Here is a 7,364-nt window from a genome sequence, read left to right as displayed (position 1 = left end):
ACACGCAAGCACTCATAATATGCATTTGAAAGCTATTGGGGTGGGTGAACAGCAGTCTGGAATGCAGAAAGAGCAAGTAGAAAGGGTTAAGCAGTTTCAGCCTGTCTATCCCTTCTCTGCTGCCAGTCACCTTTTCAGAAGTGGATTTCTTCTTCAAAAAGGAGCCATGGTACACTTACCCTCGTTTGATATATTATTGAGCTGAGCCCTTGTTAGCCCCTGTCTCAAATTAACAGCATCATACTGGTATTGTGAGTTAGGGCTGTTCTGATTAATCTGAACAGTTTTGCAAAAAACAAACACAAAAAACACACAAGTTCTTCTGATAGGGGCCAGAGATTTCACAAGATTATACTAATGTTCCTGGATAGCTTTTCCAGTTTTTGGAATGCAGTTTCCATCTAACCGGAATTGACAGGGCTAGGGCTGGAAACGCACAGCTCTATGTACAAGGGCTACAGGGAGGGGTAGTTTTCTAGAAAATAACAAGATCCTGGATATTGGAGTAGCTCTGTCCAGTCAGGCTGGCCATTGGTTGATCTTACCAGGAAGGAGTCTTGGAGTCAGACTTGAAGTCTGCCTGGGAAGTGACAATGTTCACTAGCTCAGGAGTAGCTTGTTCTCTCACCCATCTCCAGTCTCACTTTTCATGGCTGCCTTTGGCTCAGCTATGACACAATCAAGAGTCCAAGGAAGGTAACACTACCCAGCTAATGCAGGGGGGAACCTCAGGCCTGGGGGCCAAACATGGTTGGTTGAGCTCCTCTGCCGGACTCCCAGGACTTTCCACAGGCCGTGCCTCATCCCCTGTCCATACCCCTCACTGTGCTTCCTTCACACCTTCCTCTAAATTTTGCTTTTTGGCATGGCTAGAATGTGTCCTTGCACACTAATAATGCCCTTGCTTGCCCAGTTGGACATAGATATAATAATAATTAATAATAATAATTTTTTATTTATACCCCGCTCTTCCCGGTTCAGAAAACTGAGCTCAGGGCAGCTAACAACAAATTTAAGACACTTAATTGATACAACAAAAACAGCATAAAATATAGTATAAAATGTGAATAACAATAAATTGTATAGAAGCTATACATAAATATGTATAGAAACCTCTTGTTTCTTTATGGCTGTGCTGTAACCTACTGTACAGTCACATCCGTTGGGCCACCCCGTCAATGGCATGCACAATTATCTTTCAAAAAGCAAACAAGAGACCTGAAGTTATATTCCTTTAACTAAGTGTGCAGGCAGAGAGTCCTGAGCAGCTGCAGCACTGATGTATTCACACCAACATGTTACTAAGCACACAGTGAAGCCATTTCGTTTTCTTTTGGCTTTCCCCCCACAGCTGCAGTGAGTTGCCTAGAGGACATGATTTCACACATTGCACTCAGAGACCCATGTCTGATAAAGTGAGGTCAAAGCCTGGTCCTTAAAACTGTTATTCTCACTGGGGTCTGGAAGGATCGCCACCAACTTCCCCTTGTGTGTGTCAGAGATCTTTAGAATCTGAGTGAGCCGTTGAGCCTGACATCATTCTCCATGTGCAACTTGGCAGAAAGGCCCAGGGTGAGGCCTGGAGACGCTTTTGGGCTGAGGATAAACAGCCCTTGGAGAGTCTATAGGCTTCTGCATCATTTATCTGCTGGACGGGCTCTCTAGTCTGCTCTGGGAAAATCTCATATTTACACTGATCTGTTCAATCGGGTCAATCCAAGCACTCTGCGCTAAGCATCCCTTCAATTATGTGACAAAGAAAGTTATATCTTTCAGCATTTTGGAATAAGCTCCTCACTGCTTCAGAGAAAATATATTAAGTAATTTGACATGGGAATTCTTATGTTTTAATTGCTTAATTACTTGTTGGAGTAGCTGCACTTTAGGAACCGTCCAGCTGTCAGCGTTCTCCAGTGAACAGGGTCCTTTTCTGGTTACCAGAACGGTAACTTGCTGGCATGCTTGGCACCCACAATTGTTAGTTGTGCCAACTTCATGCTGACTGCAGCTAGTTCCAACAAACAAGCAAGATCAGCAGGTGAGAACAGCAACCGTCACAGAAAGCCTGCCATGGTAGAACCAATTCCTCTGATAACTTCTTTCATGAATGATCCCTGTGTCACCTTCAGTTTTGTTGCAACCATCAGTGGTCAAACACAGTGTAAGGAAGCATCCTTACACTGCCTCTTGCCTCTTAGCTTCATCAAAAATCATGTACTGACAGGCTTCATTGCATTTCCAATGCAATGGTGAAGTGGAAATTCAATTGCTTAACCATGCATCCAGGTAGAGTGTCACCCTGTGAAGAGCAGGAGCCAGGCCCTGTGACTGGTAGGGCTTCGTAGGACTGGGGCTTTCCCAAGTTTGTTCTGAAGAGACAAGGTGCGGCCACACAGGTGAGACCAATTGGCAACTCACAGCACCTGGTGGCAAGAGCTGGGCAGGGATATAAGGTCAGAATTTCCCTTCAGCTCTTTGCCACAGCAACACGCTTCCTGTCTTGTTGTGTTTGGCTTCTTGACTCCTTGCTTCCTGACCCTCAGACCCTTGACTCCCGGCTCTCTGACCCTCGGACCCTTGGCTTCCTGACTCCCGTTCCTGCTCCCACCCCGCTGTCTTGCCCCGGTTCCCAACATCCTCCGCCAGGACTTCGACCGCCCGTAAGCCGGACCGTGACACAGAGTAAAAGAAATGTACTCAGTTTGTTGCCAACTGACCATAAGAACGTAAGAAGAGCTTTCTGCATCAAGCCAATGGTCCATCTAGTCCAGCATCCTGTTCTCTCAGTGGCCAACCAGATCCCTGTAGGAGGCCCGCAAGCAGGACTTGAGCACAAGAGTTCCCTCCCCTCCTGTGGTTTCCAGCAGCTGGTTTTCAGAAGCATTACTGCCTCCAACTGTGGAGACAGAGCATAGCTATCATGGCAAGTAGCTGCTGATAGCCCTTCCCTCCATGAATTGGCTGAATCCTCCTTTAAAGCCATCCAAGTTTGTGGCCATCACTACCTCCAGTGGGAGAGAGTTCCATAGTTTAACTATGCACCGCATGAAGAAGTACAGTGGTACCTTGGGTTTCATACACTTCAGGTTACAGACTCCACTAACCCAGTAATAGTATCTTGGGTTAAGAACTTTACCTCAGGATGAGAACAGAAATTGTGCTGCGGCGGCAGCGGGAGGCCCCATTAGCTAAAGTGGTGCTTCAGGTTAAGAACAGTTTCAGGTTAAGAACAGACCTCCAGAACGGATTAAGTGCTTAACCCGAGGTACCACTGTACTTTATTTTATCTCTCCTGACTCTTCCAGCATTCCATTGCACTGGATATCCACAAGTTTCTAGTGTGGAAGAAAAAGGTTTCTCTACTCTCTTTCTCTATGCTATATATAATTTTATAAAACTTCTATCATGTCACCTCTTACTCACCATTTCTCTAAACTAAAACGTTTTCAAACACTGCAATCTTTCTTCATAGAGGAGTCACAGAGGGGGGAACCAAGCATTTTGGCTGGTGTAATAATCAACTGACAGTTTAACCACAATCTGGTGGCTGGTGTATAATCAGATAGCGGTTTAACCACAATCTGGTAAGCCTGCATGCCACTGTCAGATCTTAAAGAAAACAACAAATACAGCAGCATTATATGGGGCCACCATTTACAACATGGGTAGGCAAACTAAGGCCCGCGGGCCGGATCCGGACCAATCACCTTCGAAATCCAGCCCACGGACGGTCCAGGAATCAGTGTGTTTTTACATGAGTAGAATGTGTCCTTTTATTTAAAATGCATCTCTGGGTTATTTGTGGGGCCTGCCTGCTGTTTTCACATGAGTAGAATGTGTGCTCTTATTTAAAATGCATCTCTGGGTTATTTGTGGGACATAGGAATTCATTCATTATTATTATTTTTCAAATTATAGTCCGGCCCCCCACAAGGTCTGAGGAACAGTGGACCAGCCCTTCTGAAAAGGTTTGCTGACCCCTAATTTACAATATTATATAGTGATATTGAAGGGGCTGAGAAACTTATTTAACTGAGAAATTTTGGCATATTGGATGAAATTTTAAGATGGAGGATATTTTTAAAACATTACACTTCCACAACGAACAAATTCTGTTATGCTATAACCAGCATTATCTTACTCAGCATATGCCTTCAAACACCACGTTCAATATTTATATCCTGATTTCTGTAGGTGCTGTAGTAAAACAGCAGTGAAGATCGAAGAGAATAAAGCGAAAGAAAACAGGCCCAATTTTAGAGAATAAAGGTAAATCTCACATGCAATTGAAAACTACAGAAGGGAAGCAATTAAAATAAAAGTTGCCCAGGTTCCACACAGCACTGTCTAAACGCTACTTGGAATTTTACAACCAAATAAAAACAAAAAAGTAATGGCAATTCATCCCATTCAGAAGATGGTACCTCTTGTGCTTGAGTGCCCCCTATCTTGTTATGCCATTCTAGATGGATTCAGCAAGGGAAAGTACAAACTGTTGAATCACTAACTTCTCGTAACATGGAATCAAAGTTCAAAAATGATTCAGGAAGAAAAGTCTTAGTGGTTCATACCCATGAAAACCACCCACACCCCTCCTTTTGAAATGTTAATTGACCAAGCAAATTTCTCAGTTTTTCCATAATGTTGCAGTTTTTATGGAAGTAGAAAGGAATCTGCATCATTCTCTTACTATAATCTGAATAACTGCTCCACCGATCTATCTTGGTATTTCCAGACTTGCATTCATCTGGTTCGGAAATTCCATTAAAAAAAATATATCCCCCTTCAATGGAACAGAAATCACATACTGAATTCACACCAGCAAATTTCTTCTGTCAGCAATCTGACATGTAATTAAGATACAACAGAAATTCCCATGTCAAACTGCATACGGAAGGTGTCTTCCTGAGGTTTATGCACACTTATCCACATTTAGCTTTCCTCTGCTCTTTCCAGGCATGATCCACACTTTAAACTTCTGTGTCTAAGCACTTTTTTCCTTCTTCTTCTTGAGCTTTCCCTGTGAAAACCTGCTCTTTAAAGCTGAATTGGAACAAACGGCAATCTTCTGAAAACCCTGACTGACGTTTGCTCTTCTTGAGCACTAAAGAGTGGGTTTTCATGTATCAATAAGGTAAACTTACCACCTTGCTCCCAGAGCTACGTGTGCTGTTGGGGAATAGGGAACACACGGCTCTCTAGATGCTGCATGTATTTTATTCCCTGTTAAGTGGTGAATACATTGGTGGATACTTGCAGCATCATGTGTTCCCTATTCCCCAACAGCACAAGTTCAGTAAAACCCAGTGTTACTTACTTCTGAGTAGACATGCAGTGGATAGCAGCATAAACAATGTGTTTCTAGAGTAATTATTCCCCTCCCAGAGCTATTCGACTGCAGCAAAATGTTTTTGTTTGAGAAACATCCATCTTTCCCAATCCTGACCCAGAAATGAAATCCATTCAGCTGCCTTTAGCTGCATGTTTCTACAACAATCTTTCCTTATTTCCAGGCAACATGTCCGCAGCGGCTTTTGACGTACTGATATTCCCAAACAAAAGACTGGGGATTGACTGAACTGGTCAATGACTTCCAGCTAGATGTGTCTCCCCACAAAGTTGCCCTGTGGACAGTCTGAACCCCCCAAGAGAGTCTGAGCAGCTAGAATGAATGAAGAGAATAAGAACCACACCACAGTGGTTTGGTCTTTGTTAGAATCATAGTCAGCCCACAAGCCACATCCTTGCATTTCAGCCTTAGTGATTCTGGTTGGATTGTCCTGTCTTCTGCCAGAGATGGAGAAGGAGGACAGTACAACTCTGACATCAGACATAGCACAGTCAACGCAAAGAGATAGTTAATAAAAGATCACAAATCAGGCCTAAATCTTTCTGTTGCTTGTGCTCCTGTTAAGTCATGTGCAAATCACGCCCATTTTGCCACATTTGTTAAGCCCATGGTGGCAAGTTTCCATAATGTGCATTCCTCTCAAATGACTTTGGAAAAGTGATGGTGTAGGACATTTGCTATGCAATAAAGCAGTCCTCAGTCTATTAATAATTTTATCCATTTTACACTGACTGCTCAGACAGCACTGCTTCCCAAATACAGGAAGTAGAGACTTTTCTGCTTGGCAGTAGCCAGGGCTCTGCTGATGTTTTGTGGCCTTTTGTGGGCACTATGATCTAGGAATATTATGGATACTTCAAAGAACAACCAATATGATAATGTTTTATTCCAAGTGACTGTGTATATCTAACACAGGTGGAAAGGCTGGACACAGCATGAGTAATCCCCTTTTAAACAAATAAAATGGTGCAAAAACCATAGATAGGGAAAGGAAGAATCAAGACTAGGTGTTGGTATTAGCTAGATGGTGTATGTTAGAAGTAATGGAGGAAGCAGCCAAGGGAATTTTGGAGTCTCATTTACTAGAGCATACATAGAGGGTCTGAGGCCAGGGAATTATTCCCTCTCCCAGAGCTACAATTCTCAGAGTGATTCAATAATCAATCCCTGTTCGCAGGGAACTCTTAAAATTGTAGTTCTGTGAGCAGAATAGAGATCTTCTAACGACCCTCAGAACCCTTAACAAACTACAGTTCCCAGTATACTTTGAGGGGAAGCCATGACAGTTAAAGTGGTATAAGAGTGCTGTAAATGTAAGTTGCTGGTGTGCCCTGAGAGGTTTTGGATCTCCCTCAGTAAATAACCAGGAATTTAATGGCACTACTCTAGCATTAATATTCTGTATTCCTCTCAGCATTTATCCCGCTCATAAAATAACCTATTGGCCATGATTATATATGTATTACTGCACAGCAAGCCCACCTTACTGTTAGCTACTGGATCAAATTGTCCTGCTTATAATTTAAATTGAAAGAAGAATGTATCATTTTTCCCTCCAGGTCTTGGTATACTTGCCTCACTGCTATTAAACTCCAGGGCAGCCCAAGCTCTTTCGACTTTCAGAGACACAAGGGAGGAGGTTAGAAGGGCAAGCTGTCTTTGGGGAGCAGTTTTCACCACATCTGCCCTTCTCAGCCAACCCAGATCCAACTCAAAATGTACCTCTGGCAAATTGCCCTCAGGCCACAAAAAAAAATTCCTTTGGGGCTACTCCTAATTGGTGGTTTCCTCCCTGCTTAACTGGATTGCTTCATCTTGTTCCTTCACTCCTGGTTTATGGGCTTCTTTTTTATGGGCCCTTGAGGATGTTGGGCTTGCCCCACATCTCTCATTTATTTAGAGGGAGGGGAGACACTCCACAATGCAGGTCCTGGTGTTTTCTCTCTCCCTCTTTCTCCACCTTAATTGGTACCCATAGCATTGGAGCAACATAAACTCAATTATAAAAAGGAAT

Source organism: Podarcis pityusensis, assembly GCF_964106645.2.
Source record: "Podarcis pityusensis genome assembly, chromosome: 3".
NCBI lineage: Eukaryota > Metazoa > Chordata > Lepidosauria > Squamata > Lacertidae > Podarcis > Podarcis pityusensis.
Note: the sequence above shows the minus strand (reverse complement) of the source record.